At 40.7% G+C, this 17,356-nt stretch overlaps 1 pseudogene; it reads left to right on the top strand.

The window, feature by feature from the left end:
- LOC149252871 (uncharacterized) overlaps positions 1-17,356 on the top strand; it is a 66,164-nt pseudogene that overhangs the window by 31,533 nt on the left and 17,275 nt on the right.

Genomic DNA, 17,356 nt, shown 5'->3' with positions numbered 1-17,356 from the left:
CCTTCAATTTGGAGATTTCAAATCTAATGAATCTATCATCTTGGTCATTTTATCTATCTTGGGATCTAAAGATGATGAAGAATCGCCCCTCTATCTCCTTCTATCAACATTTCCCTTGAGCTTCTTTGTAGCCATAATGTTTGATTCTACTTCCAAGGCTGCATCCTACATATCAGCCAAAGTAGCACATCGCCTCTCCCTCAATAGTAGACAGAAGTCAAAATCAAAAGCACTGGCATAGGTGATTTTAGCAGAGGTAGTGGTGGGTTTTACTTCAGCTGGTATCTTGTTGTACATGCAGTTAAACCTCTTATGAAAATTAGACAACAACTCACCATTTTCCCTCTTTAAGTTCCAAAACTTGGTGTGGTAGTAGAGTAGATCCTTCTTATCCCCCTAACGTTTTAGGAATACATCATCTAGAGCCTCAATATCTGCTATAAACCTTGGGGTCAGTTCTTTGAACCATTTTCTAGCCTCTCCATCTAGACTTTGGACAAAGACTCTCATCCATACGTCATCTCCACTAATGTCCAGGTTATGAGCATAGCTATAGAATGATTCAAGATGTTCTTCAGCTATAACACCTTCAGTCCTAGTGAACTTAGGCATATACTTCTGATATTCTCCAGTAGGCATGACATTCAAAGGAGTGGGCAGTACTATAGGTCCATACATAGCAGCTATAATTCTTTCCATTTTGGTAGGTTGTGAACCTGCGATAGTTGTGGTGGCTATAAGGGTACTGGAAGTCTGAATGATAGAGGGTTGAGGAGTGACTGATGGGACTAAAGGAGTATGATGAATAGGAGGAGAGGTTTCCTTTGGGCTTGCAACAAAATGATAACCTAAAGAATAAGGAGCTCTATGAGCCTCTGAGTTTTGTCTTCACTGCTAGTATTAGATGCTATACTCTCAACATGTATTTGTTCTATTACAGGATTTTCTTGAAGAGATATAGAATGTTGTTTAGAGCTACCTGAACCTGATGCTCCTTTCTGTAATGCCTTTCTTTCTTTGATGATTTTCTCAGGGTCAGATACTAGGTCAGCTTGTGGCTTCTAAGGATTTCTCTAAGTACCCTCACAAACTGAGCCAAAAATATGAAGTGGAGTCGCCAAGAGGTTCGTCCTCCAGTAAAGTCGCCAGATAGATGATTACAATTGAAAAAGTGCCCAAACATTGTCTATCATCAAAGCTGGATCTGTGTCATCAACCAGGGAAGCTGAGCTTTAGTCTTCTATCCCCGGAAGTGACGCCAATTTTGTTATCACTCCAGGAATCTCTCCTAGGTTGTATCTCAGAGATGCCTAGTAACATATAAATCTTCAATATCGTTCTGTGAACTATTGGAATGGATGATGGTTTGGATCAAGTCAAATCACTGTTTCAACTCTGTTTCACTCAAGACATGCATGAACAACCTCAGCTTTACAAGGCTTTAGACCACTAATGCTCAATAGTTTATAGATTCAATGGATAGATGGAGAATAATGACTATACCAGCAAATGCATACATAAACACATATGAATGGCTAGCTACAGGAATTAAATGAAGCTTGAAAATCTAATTTATCAACACAGAGATAAGATGATAGTTATCTGGCATTAGACATAGAAGAAAACATGAATAACCTATTCAAGTGCAAGTTAGAACAGAAGACAAAATGGGGAATTGAACATGTAATATCAAAAGAAGCTTATATTGTTTGAATGAAGATGAGAAGCTAAAGGAGCAGAGTATCTACAGTCTCCAAAAGTTGAACCCTTCATGCTTCTAACTTTTAGCCATTTATAGGATTTTTTACAATGCTTCTGAGCTCTCTAAGGCTCGAAGTGTCTTAATCTATCCTCTTTGTCTTTTCAATGACTTGATGCCATGACTAGAAATGCATGAGCTCAGAGTTTTCTTTTCTAATAGCAGATTAACCACATTCTGGTAATTTGCTGCACTTCCAGGGAGCTCGCTCGTGCCAGCGATGCTCCATGATAATTTTTGTTGGTTTGGCTATGTTGCACTGTTATTTTTCCCCTTAGGGCCATATATTCTGTTATTTCAGTTCACCTATTGACTGTTAAAAATATGAACAAAGCCAAACAGAGCTATCGGGTCCGTTCCCAATCGCTGTCACCTGTCGCAAAGGGCCTGTCCCTTGGTTTTTTAGAAATACATCAAAACATTGGAAATACATTAAAAATTGCTCATGACGGACTTCAAATATTATATATTTCCCTTCACGAACCCTTTCGTGTCTGGGTCTTATCACATATCACAAGTCGCTTCGGTCCTACTCCAAGGTTCCCTTTGTATTTTAGAAATACGTAAAAACTGTGAAAATGAATTAAAAAATGATTTTTCTGTGGATCTCAAAATATATGCAATAATGCTTATATAGCCATCGGGTCCGGCTAATCGCATCGGACATATACATATATAAAGGCCCCGCTCCATAATGTTTCCCCAATTGCAATCAGCTGATGCGATTGATCGCAATCGCATATCGCTCATGCCCCGGGCCAAAGATGAGCGCTCTGTTGTGTTGGCCGATTGCAATTCTATGATGCAACGTGGGCTGTCGATATACACACTTGATCGACGGTCCACATTGACTCTGCCGATCGCCATCACAAGTTCCAGATAGTCTGCGTCGATATCAGCCGATTGCGACCCACCGATCAGATCTGGACTGTTGATCGGCCAGATCTGATGGCTGTTGTACATTTCACTGTTCAAACCTCCTATACTTAGCTTTTTCACTGTTTCCTTGGGTTTTTGCCTCCCGATAATGTTTTTCCGCCATTCTAAGGGTTCTTCTCCTGCGATGGTTTTGATCTTTGGCATGATTTTACTACCTTTTGAAGACTAAGAGAGCATATTTGGATCCATTTGGATCAGGACCCGATGCAATTATAGATGCGAGAGTAATATTTTGAAGTCTAGCTTATGGCCAAAACGGAGCAGAGGAGATGTGGCCATCGAAGCTGAAACAGGGGACCTTTCCGCTAAAAATAGTAGCACTACATCTTAGGGGCTAACAGGACCAATGTGCTAGCTTGCAGCCTCCAAAATGCAATTCAGAGAGTAAGGATTGCACAAAACCACCAATTTAGTTCTTTTCAATTACCTAAAATCTGGCATGACAATGCTTCGTAAAGGTTGATTATTCAATGGTTGCGGATTTTATTTTTCCTAGAGAAGAAGCAATCACATTATAGAAAGAATAAATATTGACCAACCTTTTGCAACTTCCACATTTGCAGATGCCCTTGAAGTTAGCTTCATTGACTTTAAATGCAAACTTTGAAGAAATGATTTATAAATCATCCCCACATACAACAATGCAAACTAGGCATTGTTTTGTCCAGATTCAAAAATCAGTAAGAAATAGAGTCATAGCCAATGTCAGTTGCAAAGCTTTTATGTCAGTAATAGTTTGAGATTCCCTTATGAGTAGATATGCTTATTTATGTTCTCATTCTGTCCTTTTGTTTTGTTATTTGGTCCTTATGATTAGATCTGTTGATTTATGTTCCCATTGTCCTTTTGTTTGCTTCTTTGGTACTTATGAATTGGACTTTATTTAGAGTTCATTTTAAATTTTTTATTAACATGATTATTTTATTCCAGTTATTTTGATCATGTCTCAATTGTTTCTACCTACTTGCCTAACCATTCATCACTATCAAAAAAACATCCACCTTCCAATGGAGGGCAGCAAGAAACAAAAATGATACTCTAGAAAAAAAAAATTAAACTATAGATCTAGAAGGTTCAGTCTATATTGTACTATCCCAAAAGATGCATGACTATTTCTGATTTTTGTTAGATTGCATAATTCCATTTAAAAGACCATAAATGCAAGGACGCATTGAACTAACACATGCAAATCAACATTTGGGTAGATGATAGGTCACAATTCTATGATAGAACTGCAATTTTTGAATTCTAATTTAAGAATAACAGGAAAGTGGAAGTGCTATAAGAAGAGATCCTCAACTTATGCCAACAAATCTTGTTGTATAGTCTTGTACTTGACTAAAAGCTGGTCCTTATGAGATTATCATGAGTTTCTCTTTCCTTACATCCAATATTCAAAGATATGCAATGATGGTATATTTAAAGATGCAACAACAAATAAGAGAACCCAAGCAACTGTCACTTCAGCTTTAGTATTTGAAACCTCTCTAGAGTGTAACCAGATGTAATAGGAAATATTGCCAGGGAGGAAAATAGTAGCCCCTGACAATCGTTCATTCTCCTTTCAACTCACTTGAAAATAAATTGCCTCTTACACCATCTCCAAGTTCTTCTACAACCACAAATATCCCCGGTCATGTTTCCAGTTGTGGCTCTGGCCCACCCTTCTTTGTTGGGCGAAGACCTATCACCAACATGGGAAATTTAAATCACTCAATGGATTCGGGTGGAAAGATTGGACAAAAGGTGTGGGGGTCGGGTGCTCTTTTAAAGGGGCTCAGACTATATACATATATAGCTCATCAATAATTGGTTTGCAAAAGTGGGATTTGCAGGTTAACACAACAGTTACATGACATGGAGTCTTATTATGTGACATTCATTTCAACAACTTTCTTACATGAGGTGGGCAAAAACCTCCCATTCCCATCCTATGAATGTAGGCATAGATAGTTATTCCCTGGAAAAGGGGCTCTGGGCATGGAATTAAAAGACACTGGCATGTGTTTGAAGAAACCTAATATCAGTAGATCTTAATAGTTTCTTCAACAACAGATTTTAAATTTCCAAGTTTAGCTTTGTACCAAACCTGTTAATATTGCTATGTAGTCAGTCATTAAATGGCACTGTATTTATTTCTTGAAGTTATCCATTCTTGAGTGTTATAGACAATTTTGTGCCTGGCAGCATCAAGCATGAATTGTCAATAATCCAAGGGATCCAAAGTCCCTAAACATGATGTTCCTACCCCTAGAGGAACAAGGTCAGCAAACCAACAGCTCTCAGATCAGTTCTCCACCTGAAAACACTCAAAAACAAGCAATCCTGAAATCAAAGCAGGTGCTCCACTAGGCTTCTGCGCTGAAACTCAACTCCTCCATGGTGTACCTGCGTTGCAAAGTAGGTAGAACAAAGGCCACCTCCGCTGAGCGAGATGGGACAAGTGGCACACTGAGTCATTACTCTGGAATCTTCCAAAAATGACACTTGGATCAGGGATTTCGCCTTGTGATGAGTCAGAGGCTCTGTTTCTCCAAGTGGAAGCAAGGTTCTCCAAGTGGACTCAAGAACTGAAGATCAACTGAAGAGAGAGAGGACACAAGGCAGCTACACATCAGTTGCAAGCTGACTCATCCTTTCTCAATTCATCTATATATTGAGCTCTCTCCTATGAGCTCAGGAGGCTGGAATTTTGTGCAAAGTAATGATATGCTGTTGGTTTCGCCATAGAACTATTGGGTGATTGCTTGAAGGAGGTGAAGAGGAGAAATTCTTTCTGCTGGGAAGTGTTGCTGGATTGGGGCCTTCAATGGTTGTAACCTTCTCAGAACTTTACTTCTTCCATTAATAAAAGCTATTGAGGTTCTTCTATATGCACTTGTTTCAATGATGTATTGTGATAATTGTATATTTGATTTATGCTAATCCTTGAATAAGTTATGATTGCATGCTTCTTGTAGTTTCCTTCTTTGTTATTTTGCAGGATCTCATTGTAGCTGGGCCAGCAAAAGAGCAAGGAGCTGGGAGCAAGCAGCAAAGAGAAGAGTTTGGATTCGACATTAAGCGCAAGGCAACGGTTAGTGCATTCCTTCATTCTCTCTTGCTTTCATAAAGAAGTAAACCTTAAATAGTTTTCTTTACAGTTGTTGCTGAGGTACTATCACCCTTAGAGTGGGATAGGGTCATCCGAGTCGGATATTTTTCCCTACAACAAACTGGCGACTCCACTGGGGATCGTATCTGTTTGATTGTTTGTAGTATTTTGCTATTCATTTCCTGAACGAAAGAGTACCAAATCGAAAAACTTTTGACTATATCAAAAGCGAAGTAGAGGGCAGCTACTCTAGCTCATTTCTGAGCATGTTCATGATTTGAAGGGCTGATCTACAAGGATCCTTGTAAGCTCTTAGTGATAGATTTTCATCTTCCTTGTCATCCCTTAGTGTGTACTTGACTGATAGCTTCTGATTTGAGCAAAAACTGTGAATTTTTGAGAAAATTGTGACCCGGAAACTGAGAAAACGCAACTTTCGTTTTCCAAAGCAGGTAGTACATAGGCTACCTGCTTTGCAACGCAGGTCCCGAAGGGGCTACCTGCACTGAGAGCCAGACTGGCTGTGCAGCACCTGCGTTGGCCCAATTTTGCCTTGTGCATTTGGGGTTTCCTCCCTTTTTCTTGCCTGTTTTCACTATAGATTTTGCAGCCAGTTACCAGTCTTGTACCTGTTCTGAAACCAACCTTACTTGCCATCATTCCGCCTCTGTTATATAACGAAATTGTACTTGTTCTTTTGTATTTCTTACATCATTTACAATTTCCCATAACGAAAGTGAAATAGTCTTGCTTTGGCCTCTTAGATCTGAACCTGTGTTAGGCATTTTGCTGGTCTAAAGAGTTAGCTTGTTTGCTGTCCATAGCTGATTAGTCTTTTTACTTTCGTCATTATGGTTTGATTTCATGTATTTCCAGTGATTAAACAAGTAAATCTTAAGGTGTCTTTTGATTTTGGACAAGCTTGTTGGTTTTCGCTTTAAATCGAAATCAAAGTTAAATAACAACTTTCTTTTTGTAATACATCAACATTAAGAAAGGGAAAAGAAAATACATGCACTGGGCATTTTGCATTTGAAAAAAGTTTGCATGATGATTTAGGAGAAAGTGCATTAGTTTGTGCTATATGAACTGTGTGAAAAGATATGCCTTTCTTCTCCCTCAGTAGTTAAGATTTTCATCAGTCAAAAAGATTTGAAAAAGCTTGCTTCTCATCTTAGGCTGCATTTAGGAATTTTTCATATACATCTCGTGGTGAACCTTGAAAGGCAAAATTTAAAAAGATCAACTTAAAATATACTGAATGAACCTAACAACGCATTGAAACATAATGCAAACACATAGAGGTCTAAGCTAGAGACGTGTTCCGGCGTCGTTAAACGTAGTGACTGTCGATCTCTACGAAGGTGGGTGATTCCTCCTGAGGGACGGTAGCACTAATACGGACTTGTGCTCCCACGTACCGTCGCGTATATATTGGGAGACCCCTATAGGCATTTATCCTTTATCCATAGGAAGCCGTGTCGGCCGCCCTACTGATCGCGATGCAGTGAACACAACATTCACGAAGATCGACCACCCGTACTGTAAAACGTATTCTGTGGTTTCGCGAAAGGTTTGGCACACCCTCTGCCTAGATCTCCAGAGCAGTTTCTTTTGGCCTTTTTCAAACTCTATAACTGAAAAGGTCCAACCGAGCATTTGTCACTTCGGGCTCGTTAATACATCGAAGGAGACTAGAGTCATCTTTAGCTTTTTCTCGACTCTTAAAACATGAAAAAGCAAAGTTATGTTTAAAAGCGTCTAATAAAATTCATTCAAATCGGAAACAAAAATTTTCCCCTTTATATTTTAGTTGATCGAGTAATCCGCAATCGTGGAAGAAAGTCATTTGAATATCCGTCGTTCTCGGAGGCTTGCGAGTCAACCGTCTTTGTCTCCGGAATCGAAAACAGTCCGGACAAAGCGAGCTCGTCGAACCAGTTCAAAATCTCCTTTAAAAGTTAGAACAAGTGTTCCAACAACATCTGAGATTCTGGTTACTCCAAACATTTCCGGAAACCCTGCCTCTATAGAAGAAGTTCAACCGCCACAGAAGGACAGTAATATTGATCCTAGTCTGGGGGCAAATACTTGTATAACTGAACCAGTTCCATCTGTAACCGGTCCAGAGAGTTTTGTTCCTCAAACATCTGTCGCTGTCGATACAACCCCTTCTTCGGCACCGGAAATCTTTTACGGACCTGACGGTCTTCCTCTTCCACCTGGTCTGATTGCGATAGAGGAAATTATAGAGGAACCGCAAGTATCCACTCCAACTCATTTTGGGGTAGGGGTCACTTTATTTCCTGCTACAATAGAAGTTTGTCCATCACCAGTGGAAGTTCTTGTAGAATCACTAGGCAATCAATTGGATAGACTCAAAATGTCTGAACAACCATCGACATCTAGGACTGTGTCAAATGACACGGCGACGGCAGAACTACCTGCTGCAAATCCAACAATGTTCGCCGGCATACCATCTGTCCCAACTAGCTCTCAATCGCTAGAAGGAGTCCACCAAGGGACTATCTCGGCAGTATGGTCTGTTCCTGTTTGTTCCGGAGTAATGTCTGGTAACTCTTATGGTGAGACTCATCAAATTGACTCTTTTGGGAATCAATTTAGGCCATCCAGTCCTCCAGGACAATCAATTGCCTTGAGTTCTGGATTACCACCGTATGGGGGGCAGTATGCCCTTTCATTACCCCCTCCGGGAGGGTACCCATACGAGAGTTCTCAACCTTATTCAAGTTATGGTGGAATTGCAACAAGTAGTTGGGTACCTATGCTATCCCAACCACCAAGAGTTGTATATTCTATGCAACAGTGTGTACCTGTAACGAACATCCCAACTACACCGGCTATTGTAACCGTGTCGCAAGTTCAAACGATGCCTGTTGTATGTCAACCTCATATTTCTCAGGTTCTCATGCAACAGCCCCTTGACCCTACGACCCAACCACAATCGCCTACTGGTGGGGCAACACAAGTACAATCGGGTACAATTACCCCACATTTTGGTCCAATGGTTAGTGTAGCACAACAACCCATGGTATCGCAACCGTGGATAGTGCAATACCAACAGCCACAATTCCAACAAGTGTACCAAGGTTCTGAACAACAAATCTTTGCGAATACTGGACAACCATATATCCAAAATGGTCAAAATCAACCACTTTATAGTGGTCAAGTCCATCAACCGTATCAATCATACCAACATCAACTCCATTATGCTGGTATGCAAAGACCAACTGTTCAGGCAATTCCATCGTACCCTGGTTACGCTTCCCCTAACTTGAATCAACAGTTACCATTCGTGGCGACTTTAGAGTTGCCTGATTTACATCGGTTAACCAATGATCCAATTGCTTACACCCCATGGTGGCCAGTGATCCCGCACAAACTTCCATCCGACATTCCTAAATTCAATGGAAATCCAGGTGAAGACCCGTCCAATCATGTGATGACATTTCATCTATGGTGTTCGTCGAACACTTTAAATGATGATTCGATAAGGCTTCGCCTCTTTCAGAGGACATTGACAGGTCCAGCGGCGAAATGGTATATAGAACTGCCAAGAGCTTCGTTCGACAATTTTAGCTCCCTTGCCACGACATTCTTAACCCACTTTCAATTACTAATAAGGTATGAAACGGGAACAGAGATATTGACCAACTTCAAGCAGACAACCGCAACTCATATATCAGATCATATACATGAGTGGTGACGTCGACGAAGAATGGTTAAAACATACGTTCCTGATCATCTTTTAGCTGAGTGGTTTATAAAGTCGTTACTTCCGGCCATAACGGAAGATGTGGCGAAGGGGGGAGTCGTAACAGAAGAGCAGGTTATTGCTCGTGCGCAATATTTGGACTTAGTGTATACTCAGTCCGGCACGCTCTATGACAAAATACCAGACGCCCCTAGACCAGAGTTTTCAATCCCTCCTCCTCCTAAATCAAATAATGACTCTCATGCCGACGATGGCGTGATTGGCACGGCAAACACGAATCCAAAAAGGGCCAATCAAAAGAAGGCCCGTAAGGATTCGAATCAAAATGCGCATGAAGAGATTCTTGCTTCGGAAGTAAATGCCGTATCGACAGATAAGGGCAAAGAAACCAATCAACCAGGGAGCAAGAAGAATCAAAACCAAAGGAAGAAGAAGAAACAAGAAGAGTCATCTCCTCGAAGAACTTCTCCTGGAAAAGGGAAACCATTTTCGGGGTGTCGGATATGTGAAGAGGATCACTGGACAACAGACTGTCCGTACAAAGCTGAGTTTAAAAGATTCATAAAGAATTCACAAACCCCGGCTGTGTTAACTGATCCGTTTCCCGATCCAAGTCAGAATCTGGTTGATAGCGGAAATGCTTCCCCATCGCAAGTTATGATGTTGTCAAGTTCTAAGCGCCAAGATGATGCTTTGATTTCAACATTAAACAACAGCTATGGCAATCCGTAGTTATTGAATGGTGAGAGAAAAGGTCGATCAGGAAGTTCGACGACAACTTCGACAAAAGTTGTGTCGCTATCCAATACGAGAAGCATTCCAACGATCCACGGAGGCAATCATCCTCTCCAAAATATCGGAGTGATTTTCCTAAAAGGCCCTGCTTTAATGGGTACTTTTGCCCCACCACCACCGAGTAATCTGGCGGAAATGGGTGCAGTAGAATATGAAGCCTTCTATTTTTAATGGATCTAAAGCACCGAGGATAGTTCCTATCTCAGGTCAACCTCGTTAAAAAATGAAGAGACGAGGATAGTTCTTTACGATGTCAACCTCATTAAGAAATGAAATGTCCCCTTAAAAGTTTAGGGGGCATACGCCTCGTCTGCATTATTATGCTGGGGGCATCCAAGATCGAGCAGTTTTAGCACACAGTTCATGCTCGTTAAAAAATAAACGCAAGATCCGAGCAGTTTTAGCACATAGTTCATGCTCGTTAAAAAATAAACATAAGTTGTGAGCAATCTTCCCCTAGAGTTCAAGCTCACCCAGAAAAATTGAACCAGTAAATAACCTTGGTAAATGTAACCTTTGACTGCCATATTAAAGCCCTTGGTCGTGTTCTTGCAGTCTCACCTCCATCCGTTCATTTGGCCAATCGTTCATCTCCATATGTTTGTTTACCCATTTTGAGGAACAGCTGCGAAGAGTGATTTCACTTAGCCATCCTTGTGACACTGCCGTGATTGGAATATTCCAACCTGTACCTGGAATCTGCTGCTATCCCTGTTTATCACTCGTTCCTCAAAAGACGAGTCTTCTTTGAGCTCTTTTCTTCTGACTCGTAAAATATGAAAAGTTTGCCGAGTTTTGGCCTTCCAGCTCGTTAAACGACCGGAAGAGCTATCCCTCCTCTAGATTTTAATCTTTTTGGACCTGAGGGATTATTGCACAAAAAGATCGAGCGCTTGTTTTGTTCGGCTCGTTAAAGCAATCGAAAATTCATCCCTTCTGTATTGTTTTATACTTTTTCGGACTTAAGGGATTAGATGACGAAAAAGGAATTCTGGAGTTGACTTTATGTACCTTTTCAGACTCTCTAAAAATGAAAAGGACCGAGTTATCCTTGTCGTTAGACTTGTTAAATTCATTAAATAGCGACAAACTTGTCTTTAGACGAGAACGAGTTTCCCTATCGCTAGGCTCGTTAAAACATAGCGATGGGCTTGCCCGAAGGGCAGGTTATAGAACAAGCATATGTTATCCTCCTCAAGCTTGACAAAAATAAAGAGGTACCGGTCAACAATGACTAGGGAAAAAATTGGGAGAACCTCACAGCTTTAATGGTAGCAAGTCGCTCTTGAACATGACACTTTGTCCTCCGTATCACATCGGGTTGGGTTGTTTCATTCACCGGTCTCATCACCATGGTCCTCGCCACACCATCCACATTTGGGGTAATGCTACTGATCCATCACATCAGTGTCGTTATATGTTCAAGAGATGTTGTTCTGCAAAGAGTCAACCGTGTCCCATCCACTGCCATACATTGTCCTTCATCCATTTCATGACCACCACCCTGAATCATACATCACAGTTTGTTTTCACCTCATCACAATCACTAGCTCTGTTCCGTGTCACTGATGTGGGATTCATTAAGGCCCTCCTTTGACAGATCGCTCCTTGTCGACATCAACTCATTATCCAAGGAGTTGATCTAGGAACAACCCCTTCAGTACTTTGAAACTTGCATGCCTCAATGGCAAGTTTCTCACTTCCAGCGACAGGTATACATCAATGACCTTTGACCAAAAGATTTTGCATGGTGGTCGACGCCAAGTCCTTTATTCCCACCATGTGAATTGTACTGTCGTACCTTGAGGGTCATCATCCTTATCGGTGATTCCTCTCGCGCTTGTTAACGGTTTACATCATTGACCGGTAATCAAGCGATGTCTTTCCATGTTCGACTTCAAGAAATTCTCACATGGATCGACTTGTACATCGAGTGAAGATTGGAAGAGATTGAAGACCCCGGATCTAGTTTCATCCATCTGGGCTGCGATATATATTCAGGATATAAAGACATTTGATATGTACATCATTGTAGCAGATGATCATCCTTCTCAAAGGATGATAATTTCAACAGAGAATTATCAGTCTATCATCAGACGATCGTCTGTGCTATGTACCAAAATGAATTTATAAAGCTGAGCATGGGAATGCCCGCCTCAGCTAGATCATGAAAAAGAATGAAAAATAATGTATTGTATTGTATCTTATTACATGACACTTCTCAGTAGATTGAATGAACTTCGGATCCTCCTAATAAAGCATTTCACCCGATAAACGACCTCATACTTTAGGGGGCATCTGTTATAGACAATTTTGTGCCTGGCAGCATCAGGCATGAATTGTCAATAATCCAAGGGATCCAAAGTCCCTAAACATGATGTTCCTACCCCTAGAGGAACAAGGTCAGCAAACCAACAGCTCTCAGATCAGTTCTCCACCTGAAAACACTCAAAAACAAGCAATCCTGAAATCAAAGCAGGTGCTCCACTAGGCTTCTGCGCTGAAACTCAACTCCTCCATGGTGTACCTGCGTTGCAAAGCAGGTAGAACAAAGGCCACCTGCGTTGAGCGAGATGGGACAAGTGGCACACTGAGTCATTACTCTGGAATCTTCCAAAAATGACACTTGGATCAGGGATTTCGCCTTGTGATGAGTCAGAGGCTCTGTTTCTCCAAGTGGAAGCAAGGTTCTCCAAGTGGACTCAAGAACTGAAGATCAACTGAAGAAAGAGAGGACACAAGGCAGCTACACACCAGTTGCAAGCTGACTCATCCTTTCTCAATTCATCTATATATTGAGCTCTCTCCTATGAGCTCAGGAGGCTGGAATTTTGTGCAAAGTAATGATATGCTGTTGGTTTCGCCATAGAACTATTGGGTGATTGCTTGAAGGAGGTGAAGAGGAGAAATTCTTTCTGCTGGGAAGTGTTGCTGGATTGGGGCCTTCAATGGTTGTAACCTTCTCAGAACTTTACTTCTTCCATTAATAAAAGCTATTGAGGTTCTTCTATATGCACTTGTTTCAATGATGTATTGTGATAATTGTATATTTGATTTATGCTAATCCTCGAATCAGTTATGATTGCATGCTTCTTGTAGTTTCCTTCTTTGTTATTTTGCAGGATCTCATTGTAGCTGGGCCAGCAAAAGAGCAAGGAGCTGGGAGCAAGCAGCAAAGAGAAGAGTTTGGATTCGACATTAAGCGCAAGGCAACGGTTAGTGCATTCCTTCATTCTCTCTTTCTTTCATAAAGAAGTAAACCTTAAATAGTTTTCTTTACAGTTGTTGCTGAGGTACTATCACCCTTAGAGTGGGATAGGGTCATCCGAGTCGGATACTTTTCCCTACAACATTGAGAAGAAAAAACTACTCTCTTTCAATATTTTTGTGTGGTTTGTTAGAATCTAGTTATTGTATGGTAATCCATTCAGTTATTAATTCAATTTTGTTGAATTCAAGGCGTATAGTTTAGCATAATGCATTTTCAAATTTTGTGAGCTATGGTGCTCTTGGGCAAAGTTCATGCTTTTGTGGAGATCAGTTTTGGAAGAAGTAAATTTGGTTGTAATCTTAAGTAGGCAATTCACCAAATAGACCATGTAGATAGAAGTTACTTGTTATGCTATCAGAATAGGATATACTGTATAGGAGGGGCAAGATTCAACAGCTAATTTTGGATCAAACATTAGAAATAGACATATCATAAGAGTTGTGTATAAGCTTGTATTGGTTGTTGAAAATAGCAACAAGAAATGCTAAAAATAGCATTGTTATAAATAGCATTTCAGGATATACTCCAACTCAGTTAGAAATAGAAAAAAATAGAAATGCTAAATTAGCATTGTTATAAATAAAATTTTAGGATAGATTCCAATTTTAATTAGTCCCTAAATTAAAATTGAGAATTAAAATTCGAATTTGATCTTAGTAGCTGTTTGAAAAATAATTAATTAATTCATTTTGAGTTAATTAGTTGGAGAAAATCAAACATGAAGTCTATGTGAAGACATGCAACAGTTATCCCTTTGATTGAGGAAGTTATCCCCTAATTAAGGAGATAAGGTTGAGTTGTATTTGAGTTGTAATTAGTTACCAAAGTTAACTAAGTTAAGTCCGATTAGATTAGTTCCAACAGTTTGTGGAACTGAATGTGAGTTCAGTTAGTTAATGCGTGCATGCATGCAACTAGTGTTCTCCAGATAACTGAATATTCTCTCATAAATAACTCATGCATGTCAATTCAAATAGAGACCCAGTTGAGATTAAAGGAAGGGACAGTGTACTATCAGTTGGAGGAATTTTCATATATAGGAAACTCATCAATGCATAAGGAATTATCTCCTTCATGAATGTGCAGTTATTTCAGAGGTCAGTGTTGTGTGTGAGAGGAGAATCACACAGGTTTCAGCTGGAGGACCCATGAGAAACTGTGTAAGGAAATAGGAGGCTTGGAGGACTAAAGGAAGGCATATGTGTTGTCTATTCTATCTATGAGTAGTAGTAAGGGATTGTACTAAGAGCTGGATAGCCTGTGAGCTAAAGCTTTGTGTAATCCTGAGATATTTCCACTTGTATGATAAGACAGATAGTGGAGTTTTTAGTTTTGGCTTTCCCAAGAGTATTCTTCTGTGTTTCATGTGTGATTGAATCTTCTTCTCTGTTATATGTGTTCTGTTTGATCTTTCTCAAAATCGATTAAGCTTCCGCAAGTTTGATTGTAGAAGTAGATTACGTATTTTGCTTTAGTACATTGCATAATTAGTTTAATCTATAGTGAGAATTTCTACATGGTATCAGAGCTAGCTGATCTATAGAGAAATTTCTACATGGTATCAGAGAAATGGTGATCAAAGCAGATAACAATATACTGTGAAGGGAGAAGTTCAAAGTTTGAAGTTCTTGATTGTAGAAATTGAATTCTTATCACATCTCAAATTTCACCAATGGCGTTCAATGGTTTGAGACTCGAGTATGCCCTAGATGGCAGCTCGATTTATATAGCCTGGAAGGATCGCATGGAAGCAGTATTAGAGGACAATGGTTTGAAGGACTTCATTGATCAAGAAGTCCCCAAGCCTGTAGCAGCTAATACCCAAGAATTCGCAGAATGGAAGAAATGTGTGGCTAGAGCGAGGAGGATTCTTCTGGAGGGAGTTTGAGACCATATTGTCTCAAGTCTCCATGGGAAGGAGACATCGTTTTCAATGTGGAAACATTGAAGGATCTACATCAGAATAGCAGTGACCAGAGGAAGCTGGCGCTGATGGACAAGCTTCGAAAAATCAAGTGTGAAATTCTTGCTCTCCTCAGTCTTCCTAAGAGCTAGCATAGCTACCAAGACTCAATGAATGGAAGAGAGAAACTGCCAGATTGGGAACGACTATGGTCGGATCTAATGCAGGAGGAGATCAGGAGGAGCACTAGAGATGGTTCTTCATCCAAGGAGGATGAAGAAAATTTCACCTTAGTGAGTAAGGCAAGGAAAGGGAAGGAGAAGGATTCTCATCCCAAATCGAGTTCTTCTCATGGAGGGAAGAAGATTGACAAATCTAATGTGTGATGGTTTAATTTTCATGAGGTGGGCCATTATGCAAAAAATTATCCATTGAAGAAATCCAAGAAGGAATCCTCATAAGGATATTAAGATGAGGCATTGGCCTCTCAGTTCGAATAGTATTTTACCCTCATCGCATGCATGGTTTCATTGATGATGGGTTGTGGTTGGTTTCTTGATAGTGGAGCCTCATTCCACATGGTTGGCAATAAGAGTTTATTCAATAACTTAGAGGAGAAGGACCTCCAGATGCACATCGGGATGGGCGATGATGGAAAGTACCGTGTCTTAGGTGAAGGTACTGTTTCTTTTCAGAGGGAGCATGGAGCTTCTATCACCTTGACTGATGTGAAGTATGTGCCTAGACTGAAGAAAAACTTGGTATCGATCATGATGGTGGAGGACAAAGGCTGCGATGTTATCTTCAATAAGGGAAAGGTTTTCCTTAGACACATCACCACAGGTCAGGTGAAACAGATCGGTTCACGGATACAAAACCTGTATGCTCCTGAGGTTCAAGATGCATGAAAGGCCTTGAGGAGCAAGGCAACTGTTAGAGACTTGGTGGTTGAGAGGGAGAGTAAATTACCTGCCAACATGCAGCCTCAGAAGAAGTCTTAGACAATTGTGAAGGAGCCACAATTGGTGAAGTAGTTTCAGGAGGTTGTGGAGCAGCCACAACTGGAGAAGCCTAGAGGAGACCGAGTGGAGGCATCCACTCATGCAGAGACCTCCAGTAGGGGGAAATTTCAAGCCAAGTGGGCAGAGGGATCACATACAGCCATACCTCCAGGTGTGAGGTGGGGCGATGTGAAGTGATACTCCCAAGGCTGAAATACAGGCAGGATCCTTGAGGTACCCATCCTCTTTGATTAGACCTTACTATGGGAGCCTCAATGAGGATTAGCAGGACTGGCTGAGTGGGTAGAGACAGATGTGGATGGAGCAGCAGAGGGAGCTTCAACATCATAGGGTGTTTCTAGCCCAATAGGGAGGTCAGTTGGGAGATCAATTACTTACTTCTCAGTAACCGAGTTGCAGTGCAACAGTGGACAGCACAATGCAACATGATGAGAGGAGGTGCAGTATGGATGCAGGGCTGGGAGGTAGGACCAGCAGCAACACAGATGCAACAGGAGGAATTAGTGTGATTGATGCAATGAGAGATCAAAGTGACAGGGGCTAGAGTAGTCAGATACTGAAGGGCACAAAGGTGCAGAGTTTTCAGTCGACAGAGGCAATAATAGTCAAAGACTTTGATGACAGACGCATCATTCTAATTTAGGTTGGATATTTTTTGTGTTCCTAGAGTTGCTAGAGCAACAACACTTGAGAGAAGTGTTGCATGCAGAACATTCCAAAGGTTTAGGATCGTGTTCGAGTTGAATGCCTTTCTTGTTGAGAGGGAGCATTGAAAATAGCAACAAGAAATGCTAAAAGTAGCATTGATATAAATAACATTTCAGGATAGACTCCAAC

The sequence above is a fragment of the Pinus tabuliformis genome, chromosome 7 (assembly GCF_031772625.1).
Source record: "Pinus tabuliformis cultivar Carrire ecotype Pingquan chromosome 7, CPIR1, whole genome shotgun sequence".
Taxonomy (NCBI): domain Eukaryota; kingdom Viridiplantae; phylum Streptophyta; class Pinopsida; order Pinales; family Pinaceae; genus Pinus; species Pinus tabuliformis.
This window is presented reverse-complemented; position numbering and strand designations above follow the sequence as displayed.